General features: G+C 34.0%; 2 long non-coding RNA genes across 3 annotated transcripts; both read right to left on the reverse strand.

Moving 5' to 3' along the window:
- Positions 1 to 4,489: 4,489 nt before the first annotated feature.
- On the reverse strand, positions 4,490 to 5,349 carry LOC124451855. 2 transcript variants are annotated; one of them, XR_006950712.1, is made up of 3 exons: positions 5,323 to 5,349; positions 4,889 to 5,014; positions 4,490 to 4,593 (listed from the first exon to the last, which is right to left on the reverse strand). It is a non-coding gene; the product is annotated as an uncharacterized LOC124451855 (long non-coding RNA). The 2 variants fall into 2 exon arrangements; XR_006950711.1 differs by lacking the exon at positions 5,323 to 5,349 and adding an exon at positions 5,111 to 5,211.
- Positions 5,350 to 8,106: 2,757 nt separating this feature from the next.
- LOC124451856 lies at positions 8,107 to 11,716 on the reverse strand. Its single transcript, XR_006950713.1, has 4 exons — positions 11,608 to 11,716; positions 10,410 to 10,754; positions 9,355 to 9,465; positions 8,107 to 8,145 (listed from the first exon to the last, which is right to left on the reverse strand). It is a non-coding gene; the product is annotated as an uncharacterized LOC124451856 (long non-coding RNA).
- Between the last annotated feature and the right edge of the window lie 816 nt (positions 11,717 to 12,532).

The raw sequence follows: 12,532 nt of genomic DNA on the forward strand, positions 1-12,532 counted from the left end.
GTTAATGACTTCAAGTGCTAAATGACAAAAAATGATATTGTTCCCATTGCGTATTTTAAGTTCTTAAATATTAACTTTGTTAACACTAAATTTAATTTTTGCTAACATTCATTGGTAAAAAATTGTAACCGCAAATACACCAAGTTATGTCAAACAAACTATACAGTAAAATTTACAACATGAAACCAGCTTTTTATTTCTTACAACTCTTTGTTCACAAGACGACAGCAGCACAAATACAATGAGAAATGGCAAAAAAATAATGCATCAAAGAATAATGACTTATGAATGAAAAATGGTTTAAGTGATTGGGTTCAGCGGTAAAGAATTAAGAACAACAATTTAACATTTCAATATTAATTTTAATTTGGTAAAAAACAAACTTCTAGTTGATGCATTGGACAGCCACTCTGTTGGATATTATCAAAGTCTACTACAACAAGCAAGGATCATTTCAATTTAGGCAATTTTCACAATTTTCTTCGTAACTTAGCTATGTTAATTAGCTGTAAAGTGTTGTTGTTAAGCCTACGTTTTGATGTGAACAGGTGGAAGGAAAAGCATGTAGAAACACATAAATTTTGAAATACCAAATTAAAATTAGTTGTATTATAAGGCCTTTACTAATTGGGAACTCTTTAAAGAGAAATATCGGATCATTTAATTCTTTATGTGCAGACCTCGCAGGCTCGAAGAGCGAATAAACAAGTTAATAAAAGGTTTATTATAAAGTATTATTTAAACTGAAACGAAGCCTTTCTTTACTTTTTTGTCCTCGCTGTTTTGTAAAAGTTGGCATTCTCTCCTGTTTTCTTTTTGTTTTCAAATTTTTTGCTGTTTGTTTTTCGAAATTTGTTTAGATTTGTTTGTAAAATTACCTGTTATGAACCGCTGGTTTGAATTGTTATAGATCTGAGAGACTGTATATGGTCATTGTCAACATTAAGTCATTAACAGCATTTAACTATGTAATAACATGGTGGCCTCTTGCTATCCCAGGGACGTTTACTGACGTATTTTCTCATCAAAATATTCATTAGGGACGTTTAGAGTAAATATTCCTCATCAATAATAAAACAATTCTGAAGTGAACAGGTGCACAGAAACACGTAGAAAACATAAAATAAAACTCAACATCCGCTGCATTATAGGGCCGTATTTAACAAATCGGAAGGTTGGGTAGCATTGCATGCTTAATAGGATGTTATGAGAAATAATCACATTTACATAAGGTGTTAGAATACAAAATGAGACGCTGTCAAATAGATTATATAAATTACGAAGTTACGAAGAAAAATATAGTGAAATTAAAAGAGTTGAATAGAACTGCCTTGGACAGATGTTAAGTCATAGTAAAGGAAACATACCAAAGGTCCACTTTGCTGAGAAACTTGCTACTGTACATATAATTAGATAACAGACTGCCATTAGCCAGCTCAGCACTCCTATTACTCAAAAAAAAGTCAATTTACTAGCTTCCAATATAGTAATCATACGCGCAATGAGATATACGTAGCACAAAAAATTCAATGGACTTTCTCTACTGTATTTTTACTATACTGTCGATAAGTGAAGACTTGTAGCTATTGATTATGAGGCTCTCATTAACGGAGAGTTTGTATGAATCGTGAGAAGAGGAAATTCTTTCAAAGTCGTCCATGTTGGGGGTATCTCCAGATATGTTTATGTTAGCAAAATGCTCGATAACGCAAGGCGTGACGTTTGGTTACCTTCAAATGGATATATTCTCATATGCTACGAAAATCCGATGTGTAAATGACGTGATTTGACCCACATACAATACGTACAGCTACAACACTTTAATGAACACACAACATCCAATCTCTGAGGTTTGAGAACTTTTTTCCTTAAAGGAGAAAGAAAATAGACGTTAAGAAAGGTGGAAAACAGTTTGGTACCGACTACCTAGATCAATCTTTCGGTGGGTGTTCCTGCCAGTGTTGAAAAACAAGGAGAGGGGCTGACAAAAACTATAAGAGAGGATATGTTTTCGATCACATGAATTTTTCTTGTTTTGTAAAATCTTGTGTCGTTGCTTCCAACCCATTTCTTCTTTTTTGTTGATCTCTAGTCTACAGCAAAACACAATGCTCCTAGCACTCTTGCAATCAAATCATCAGAAAATTCAATTAATTCGATAATTTTGGATGATTTTATAATGAATATTATAATGGGGATAATAAGCGAAAATAGGAAAGGACAAGAACAGCAACATTTTACTACCACTAACATAGTTGGTAAGAAAGTAAACTCCATCCATTAAAACTTCTTGTTTCTTACGTCAGGTAAATTAACGAGATGACAGTGTGTACATATTCATACATATTCCACTGACTCCAAAATTATGAATGTATGAAAATTCCCTCCCCCCAAGAAAAATAAATTACTGAGCATGCTACGCCACTGTTTGTTTGTAATTTAACTTTATTTCTTATTTAATGTATTTAGATAAAAAGTATTACAGCCGTTATCCTATTTCAAATATTGACTTCATCCTTATTCTAAAAATTTGATGTTATGTTCCAAATTGTTTTCAAATACTGTTCAGAATCATTCACTGTCGTTCACTCTTATAGTTAAAAGGAAATAAAATTTATGTTTAATTATATTCTTTTATAGTAGCTAAATTTCAGAAAACGCCTAATAATTTCTCGAAAAATTCAACTTCCTATATTTTGAGAATTTTAGTAATGTCAAATGATCATAGTGAAGCCTACAGCGAAGATTGTCAATACTCTGGTTATACGGCTGACAGTCAACAACACCAACAGTCCTTCTCAGAACTTCACCAAGCCTGACGATCTTCATCTACAAACATTTAACGATACTTTAAACTAACATCAGCAAAGCTACTTTCTCCATAGATTTATCTTGACATACTTTCACTGGCACATATCGAGCTTTACGTAGCAAACGATGTTCTAACGTGGTTAGAAGAGGTTGATTTGAAAGGTTTTTTGCTTACGATTGCCATAATAACAAAACTCACCGCATCAATCAACTCGCTGAAATGAAAGAATAATCTTGTATCCCTATCGCAACATTGAATAAAGCTATGGCCGTCTTTCAAAGCCGAAACAAATCCCTAACAAGGAACAAAACATGCATTTAATGTATCTCTATCACAACACTGAATGAAGCCATAGCCGTCTTTCAAAGCCGAAACAAACCCTAACAAGGAACAAAAATTATGCATTTAATGTATCCCTATCACAACACTGAATGAAGCTATAGCCGTCTTTCAAAGCCGAAATAAACCCTAACAAGGAACAAAAAAATCATGCATTTAATGCATCCCTATCACAACACTGAATGAAGCTATAGCCATAGCCGTCTTTCAATGAAAAACCCTAACAAGGAACAAAAATCATGCATTTAATGTATCCCTATCACAACACTGAATGAAGCTATAGCCGTCTTTCAAAGCCGAAACAAACCCCTAACAAGGAACAAAAATCATGCATTTAATGTATCCCTATCGCAACACTGAATGAAGCTATAGCCGTCTTTCAAAGCCGAAACAAATCTCTAACAAGGAACAAAAAATCATGCATTTAATGTATCCCTATCGCAACACTGAATGAAAATATAGCCGTCTTTCAAAGCCGAAACAAATCCCTAACAAGGAACAAAAAATTATGCATTTAATGTATCCCTATCACAACACTGAATGAAGCCATAGCCGTCTTTCAAAGCCGAAACAAACCCTAACAAGGAACAAAAATTATGCATTTAATGTATCCCTATCGCAAAACTGAATGAAGTTATAGGCGTCTTTCAAAGCCGAACAAAAAACCCTAACAAGGAACAAAAAATCATGCATTTAATCACATTACACCAACAATAATTTTTACATAGATCTTTAAGAAGGAAACGAATTTCAGTCGATTCTGCACTATAGTTATACATCGACATTCATAAAATAAAAATGCTCAATGCCAATGCCCATGGAGCACAATGTTAGTGTTATCGAAAATAAAAAAGATTTCCAACAAAATACGAGAGATTGAAGACAGTAAAATACTTTGGACAAACCTTTATTTTCAACGATACATTGTGAAAATTTGAATGCTTCGAGAGCAAGTATACCTTTTTAGGGATCCAGTTTTACTACAGAAGGAAACCTAAACTAAACTAACTTAGTAATTTAATATTTATATTTTGTGTACGATTCCCGCCTGGTTTATCGATCGTAACTTAATCTATATATACTAGATATCTCGATCAGTCTGAAACTGTTCTTTTCCTATATTCACAAAATCATCTCTCATTGATCTTGCACATGTTGAAATAATACCAACAGTTACAACAAACCATATTTACCTGTAGCAATTTTAAAACCAACAACATCCCAAGTCAAGACGGTGAACTCCCCCAAGACATCTTTCTCCCAATATGGCAGCTGTGAACTACCATTGCTTGTGTTGTACAATATCACACCATTTAACGGTTCCTGTCTTTTTGTCCGACAATGTACTTTCTCGATGGTGCCTTGAAATGTGTCTTTGCTCACATCATCAAATTTCACTGTACCTTCTGGTAGACGCTCCACTGAGACTGCAACTTCTTTACCTGACAAAATAATTGGCCAAGTTTTTACAAACAAATTTTACGAATTTCCAAAAATAAACTTGTTGCTGTCGTCAGCTATCACAAAAATACGTCAGTTGAGTCACGTGACTCGTTTGCAAACCGAAAATTTCCAATCCTACGTCAAATGCCAATCAGAAGTCATCGTGTGTAAAATAAATTACAAATGATCAAATCGTATACATAAGTGAAATAACTGATAAAACTCATTTTGTATTAAACAATAAATTATCAATATTGATCTACAGGGAGCAACTGCAACGGCCCAAACACAAACCTCGTTCACTTTGTCAGCTCTGTCGATGAAACCAAAAGATTCCTTGAGCGAGCAGACAATCCTTGAACGTAAACAGGAGGCGAAGCTTCGAGCAGCAACAACTCCACGGCACAGCATTGTCCATTTCTATAGAGGTTTATGAACTGTAGCAGTGCATCAATCAAACAACAATTTGGACATGGCTCGTAAATTGGAAATGGTTCGTATAAATAATGAACTAACGTTCATGTTATAAGCGTTAACCAAAGCGTTTTCCTGCGTAAGGTAGCATATCAAAACGTAGAAATAAGGAGAAAGACTTCACCAAAATAGAAAGAACATTCTTAAGACTGCGCATTCATTGCTTAACCACGTAATGTAATGCACGTGATGACGTGATACAATCTAGAGAAACAGTACAAGCTTTCGACGCTATAGCAAAGAATATAATTTACCTTTTGTTTTCCAGGATGTAAAAGACACAGTATCACCTTGTAGATGTGAGACTTTGATAAAACACCAGCTTGATAATGTGGAAGAAAAAACAATTCCTGAAAGAAAGGAGCAACGGTTAGAATCATAAAGATCCACCCCCTAACCGTGCAGACCTGTATTATGCAATGATCTTAAACTCCACCCCTGATCATGCAGACGTTTACTATGCAATGATTTTAAGCACCACCCTGACCGTGCAAACCTGTATTATGCAATGATCTTAAACTCCACCCCTGACTGTGCAGACCTGTATAATGCAATGATTTTAAACACCCCTGACCGTGCAAACCTGTATTATGCAATGAACTTAAACTCCGCCCCCTGATCATGCAGATGTTTATTATGCTATGATTTTAAACACCCCCCCTGACAGTGCAGACCTGTACTATGCAATGATTTAAACATCACCCCTGACCGTGCAAACCTGTATTATGTAATGATTTTAAACACCAACCCTGACCGTGCAAACCTGTATTATACATTCATTTTAAAGTCCACCCTTGACAGTGCAGACCTGTATTATGCAATGAACTTAAACTCCACTCCCTGATCATGCAGACGTTTATCATGCAATTATTTTAAACACCAACCCCTGACAGAGCAAACCTGTATTATGCAATGAGCTTAAACTCCACCCCTGACTGTGCAGACCTGTATAATGCAATGATTTTAAACACCCCCTGACCGCAAACCTGTATTATGCAATGAACTTAAACTCCACCCCTGATCATGAAGACGTTTATTATGCAATGATTTTCACACCCCCTGACTGTGCAAACCTGTATTATGCAATGAACTTAAACTCTACCCCCTGACAGTGCATACCAGTATCATGCAATGATCTTAAACTCCACCCCCCTGACCGTGTAGACCTATATATTGAAATTATCTTAAACTCCACCCCCTGACAGTGCATACCTGTATCATGCAATGATCTTAAACTCATCTCATCTGATCTAATCCTAATCCATATTGTATAATTTTAACTCAACAAGGGCGAATACAGTGGCGCTATAATAGCCTCGATAATTGTGGGGGTGGGGAGGGTATTTAATGTTTATGTAGGTATGTATGTCAAAAAGCCTAAAAAATTATCGAGGAAGAAGTTCAAACAGTACTTACTCCGTTCACTTCATAACTAACGCGACCACATCGGACTCGCCATTGCGAAATAACTGCTACAAAAATAATGATGAAACTTTCTTTGAAAACGACATCACAAACATTCAAAGTACAATAAAACAACAGCAATACGCAACTCAAAAAATTCATACACGACCATTAACAACGAGTAATTTTAAAGCAATATGCATAATGAACAGTGGTGTAGCAAGCACAATAACTGGGGGGAGGGGGTGAGCACACATCTATATATTCCACATATGCATGTCCTGCCATATTGAGTTCCATTGTGTTCCATGCATAAAGACGTGCATAGATGAATTTGTTATCTACCCACCCCTCCCCATCCCTTAATTAACGCGTTTGCTTCGCCACTGACTATTACATTTTCCTAGCTAATTGATCACGATGAAAATCACCTGTTTGGGGTAGCTGTGTCTCGACAACCTCGCCTCAACTTCCACTTTACCAACAACTCTTTCCTCGCTTTTTCCTACAAAGGAAACATAAATGGATGATTCACCAAAGACGATTTCTCAATTTCTCGTAAAACTTTGTAAACCAAACCAGGATGAACGTGCATACACGGCAAGCGTCAAAAAGTACACAAGGTGTCAAGGTCACTTACTTCAAATGTAACAGAGCCTTGTTCCAATTTCACCACTCGACATGCAATTGGTTTACCCTTACGAGAATCTGATGTCACTTCAAACTCCACACAGTCTAAACAAAAAAAGATTTAATCGACTATCAATATCAATCGAAATGTTCTTTACACTTCAGATAATAGACCAGAGCAGTGGCCTTTGCAGTAGCAGTAGAAACAATGGGATAGGCGGGGTGGGGCGGATGGTGAAGGATTACAGTGTGAAACTCCCATACAAGTCAATGATCAGTGGTTTGTTCTGACTAGGTAAATAAACAAAAGTTCTGTTTCGTTTTACCCCACAATAAAACAAAGACTATACATGAGTTTGAAAAGTTGTTTTAACTAACACTAACATTTGGACACACATTTTTTGCAGACAGAGTCCTTCAGAATACCCATCACATTCACATTAAAAGACAGAGCAGTGCAAGTTAGAATAGCAAAGAACACCCTCATACAACATCGTGAAGGCACGTGAATGCCACGTGTTGATAACATGAACTGTGGTGGGATTCAGATGGTGGGGATCAAATTTTAAAAGTATACCAACAAAGGCATGCCCTGGAATCTCCATAGAAATCTCATGCCTTGAGGATGAGCTTCCTCTCCCAATATGTCATAAAGTGTCACCACTGATTATGGTAGAGAGTGAAAAGTCATATGAGGAAACCCAATGAATTACTTGACAAAGAATGCTTTTCAAATAATGACTGATGAAACAAATGCTCTGAATAACTGGATAAGCCCACAAAACAGCTTGTTCCCCTTATTAAATAGCAGAAAGGCAACAAGCCTCATACTTGAATGAAATTATATCAACGTTTCAGAAAAACAATATAATACTAATGGTGTAGTTGCACACATAACAAGTAATATAAGAGTCGTTGAAGGGTGAAAATAAGCAAAATTTACAAACCACCAAGTTCCAGTTCACTTGAATGTCCTTTGTACTGACTGTAATGAAAGAACACTCAAGATCCTGTTCAGCACACTCAATAAAGCCATAACTTTGCTGCAAAAAACATGCATAAATGTTATAGAAGAAAGACTGAATGTGCTTTTAGAGGGATGAACTTAGGAATATATATCAATAACATTATGGAAGATGTCATTAATACACATGTTGATGTCAAAGCACTCATTGCTGGTCAAATGTAGTTCAATACAGTTAAATGTAGATGAATGTATTCAAATGTGTTTGAATGTACACAAAAGTAGATGAATGTATTCAAATGTAGATGAATGTATTCAAATGTGGTTGAATGTACACAAAAGTAGATGAATGTATTCAAATGTAGATGAATGTATTCAAATGTGGTTGAATGTACACAAAAGTAGATGAATGTATTCAAATGTGGTTTAATGTACACAAAAGTAGATGAATGTATTCAAATGTAGATGAATGTATTCAAATGTGGTTGAATGTACACAAAAGTAGATGAATGTATTTAAATGTACATGAATGTATTCAAATGTGGTTTAATGTACACAAAAGTAGATGAATGTATTCAAATGTAGATGAATGTTTCCAAATGTGGTTGAATGTATACAAAAGTGGTTGAATGAATTCAAATGTGGTTTAATGTCCTCAAACAGGGTGCAAATTAATATTACACAAATGGGCATGTGAATTTCAGTTGAAGGTATTTTCACAATCTTAGGTTAAAATTGATACAATATCTGTCATGTTGGATTTAAGTGCCTATGTCAAATAATGGGACTTGATATCATTAGAATTATCTTAAAACATAGATTACTGGGGCAAACAGCCCAAATGCAAGTTTCAATAGAAAGCTTTTCAAATTGACCAGAACAAAAAATAAGACACCAAACAGTGCAAAACGGTTACAGCTTCCTCTACAAAGGCTATTGAAATCAAAAACATTTTGGCAAACTTTTAGATATCATGCAAATGCACTTTTAGATGAACAAAGTGACATATTTTTTGTGTATTAAGAAACAAGTTTTTTGGTCATAGATAAATTTTTTACTTCTTCATGGTACATCTTATTTTTATCTTGCAGGAACTTACTCTACAAAAGCAACACCTTTGTAAAAACAGCAGAATCTGCAGCAAACTTTTGCATTTCTCAATGTCACATAATGATTCATGAAAAAATTTAAAATAGTTGAGAAGCATTTTTTTTGCATTAATTTGGGTCCTTGACCAGTGCATAAAAACTTCATACTAAACTGACTTTGAATTGTTAAAATAACTTACACAAAGTTTTTCAATGACACCTGTTTCCCTGTGTAATACATGAACACCATTTGAAAGGTAATGGTCACTGATACCATAGTCCTGAGACCCATTTGTTCACATAGAATGTTTCTAAGTAGTAAAAAAACATTATAGAATGTTTCTAATTAGTAAGAAACATCATAGAATGTTTCTAATTAGAAGGAAAACATTATAGAATGTTTCTAATTAGTAAGAAAACATTATAGAATGTTTCTAATTAGTAGGAAAACATTATAGAATGTTTCTAATTAGAAGGAAAACATTATAGAATGTTTCTAATTAGTAAGAAAACATCATAAAATGTTTCTAATTAGTAGGAAAACATTATAGAATGTTTCTAAATAGTAAGAAAACATTATAGAATGTTTCTAATTAGTAGGAAAACATTATAGAATGTTTCTAATTAGTAAGAAAACATTATAGAATGTTTCTAATTAGTAGGAAAACATTATAGAATGTTTCTCATTAGTATGAAAACATTATAGAATGTTTCTAATTAGTATGAAAACATTATAAAATGTTTCTAATTAGTAGGAAAACATTATAGAATGTTTCTAAGCAGTAAGAAAACATTATAGAATGTTTCTAATTAGTAGGAAAACATCATAGAATGTTTCTAAGTAGTAAGAAAACGTTATAGAATGTTTCTAATTAGCAGGAAAACATTATAGAATGTTTCTCATTAGTATGAAAACATTATAGAATGTTTCTAGTTAGTAGGAAAACATTATAGAATGTTTCTCATTAGTAGGAAAACATTATAGAATGTTTCTAATTAGCAGGAAAACATTATAGAATGTTTCTCATTAGTATAAAAACATTATAGAATGTTTCTAATTAGCAGGAAAACATTATAGAATGTTTCTAATTAGTATGAAAACATTATAGAATGTTTCTAATTAGTAGGAAAACATTATAGAATGTTTCTAATTTGTAAGAAAAGGTTATAAAATGTTTCTAATTAGTAAAAAAACATTAACAGCAAAATGAAATGAAAATAAAATTTTTCATAAACAAAATGCAGTAGAAAGTACCTTCCATGAGTCTGTTGCCATATTTGATTCACCAAAAGAGAATTCTATTTGTTACAAAGGATGCCAGCAATTTGAATTATAACTTTTGCAAAATAATATATATGGTATATGTATAAAATTCTCCTCTCAATTTTCCTAAATCACCGAATAATATAATCCATTTGCCGCACAAAACAGGAGGCACAAATCTGCTGTGAATATTTAAGATTGTTCCGTGTAAGCTATGACTTGCCAATATGAAAGTTTCCTTAACATGGGCTGTGCAAGATGATATGGATTTGGCTGCTTTCTATAGAATTTGAATTGGCGTTTCCTCATCTTTTTCTGCTTTGCAGACATTTATTCCTAGCAAATAACCAGAAAAAAGTAATTTAACACATTTCTTTAAATATATCATTTGCTCATCATCTAATAACATGGGACATTCAATTACATGTTTTGACTTATCAATAGTGCTGTAGAATATTTATCATGAAGAGCAGCAGTTAACAATCAATAGCACAACATGTATATACATACTTTCTAAGAAAAGAGAAGTGCAGTGTCGTGATTGCAACAGACAAATGTGCATTCATTTTATGCATACACTAAAACTGGAACAGCATAAGGACATAAGTTTCGACATCAAATCAATTTACACAAGACACTAAACACCAGACAAAAAATATGTTAAAACTTTCAACACGAATCACATCAGATAAACGCGACTCATAATTTTGAAGTCAAACATACAAATATCATGTCCATATAAATCAGACAAAAGACACGCTTTTATTTGTATCTTTAAAAGAGTCGAGGCACATCTAAAGTTCTTTTTCAATTTGGAAATTCAATGCTGAAATTCACTTCTTGAAGACATCAAATATCAAACGAAAAACTTTTTCATCAGAATATCAAATTGCTTGTCAGTCTTTGTTTCTTAATTTATTTCAATAATGGTCATTTGAAGAAACTGTAGCGTATAGTTTTAATTAAATTGGTTGCCGCAAAAGCAAAAAACAAAAGGAAGAATACGAATACAGGCAAGGAGAATATTTTGCCGTCTGCTGAGTCTTTGTTAATCGGCTTTGTCTCGAAACATGGTGACTAATGATTGTCAATTTAAAAGGTCAAATTAACGCCAACGGAGTACAAGGTGAACAAAAATGTAATGAAATATTTAAGAACTGACAATTGATATTGAAAAAGAAATCAATACCTTTTTGAGGACAAAATTTCGTCCGTAACCACAACACTATTCAAATTTTTACAATCCGCCATATTACATGATATCAGTGAACTCTTGAAAGTTGAAACACCGGGCACTTCCGGTCATCTGTATATGTGACGTTTTAACCGGAGATACTCGTGAGAAGGTCGGCTATGTTTTCCGTGACTATAGCCTGATTCGCTGTTTCGCACAAGTCTTCAATACCCTCATAAAGATATCCTCATGTTTCATTGTAATTGCCCCGTATTTCTGTATTTGTAACAAGTTGATATTTTCCGTAAATAAAGCATAATTCGAAAGCAAATGTAAATTTGGCCGCGTTTAAACAAAGATCAATCTTTCGGTGGTGTTCAGGCCGGTGTAGAAAAACGAGGAGAGGGGTTAACAACAGACTATTCATTAACGATTTGATTGTCACCAATTAACTTGAAACCACTCGGCTCCTTCCTTAGTATTCAACCAAAGGATGTGTTTTGCAATAGAGCTTTCTGACACATACATTTTTCATGTTTTTTAAAATGTCAAGTCGTTGCTTCCAACCCATTTCTTCTTCTTCGTTAATCACTAATCTACAGCCGAAGTACAACGTTCCTAGCACTCTCGCAATCAAATAATCAGGAAATTCAATTAACTCGAAAATTTTGGATATTTTCTATATATATCATCATGACGATAAGAAGAGAAAACAAGAAAGGACAAGAACATGCTTTGAAGTACCATTTTTTTAAGCTAACAAAGTTGGTAACAAAGTAAACTCCATCCACTAAAACTTCCAGTTTCCTACGTCAGGTAAATTAATGAGATGACAGTGCGCACATATTCATACATATTCCACAAACTCCAAAATACATGAATGTATCAAAATCCCGTTCCCCACGTCTCATTAAAATAAAATACTGAGCATGCTACGCCA

The sequence above is a fragment of the Xenia sp. Carnegie-2017 genome, unplaced genomic scaffold, assembly GCF_021976095.1.
Source record: "Xenia sp. Carnegie-2017 unplaced genomic scaffold, XeniaSp_v1 HiC_scaffold_24, whole genome shotgun sequence".
NCBI lineage: Eukaryota > Metazoa > Cnidaria > Anthozoa > Malacalcyonacea > Xeniidae > Xenia > Xenia sp. Carnegie-2017.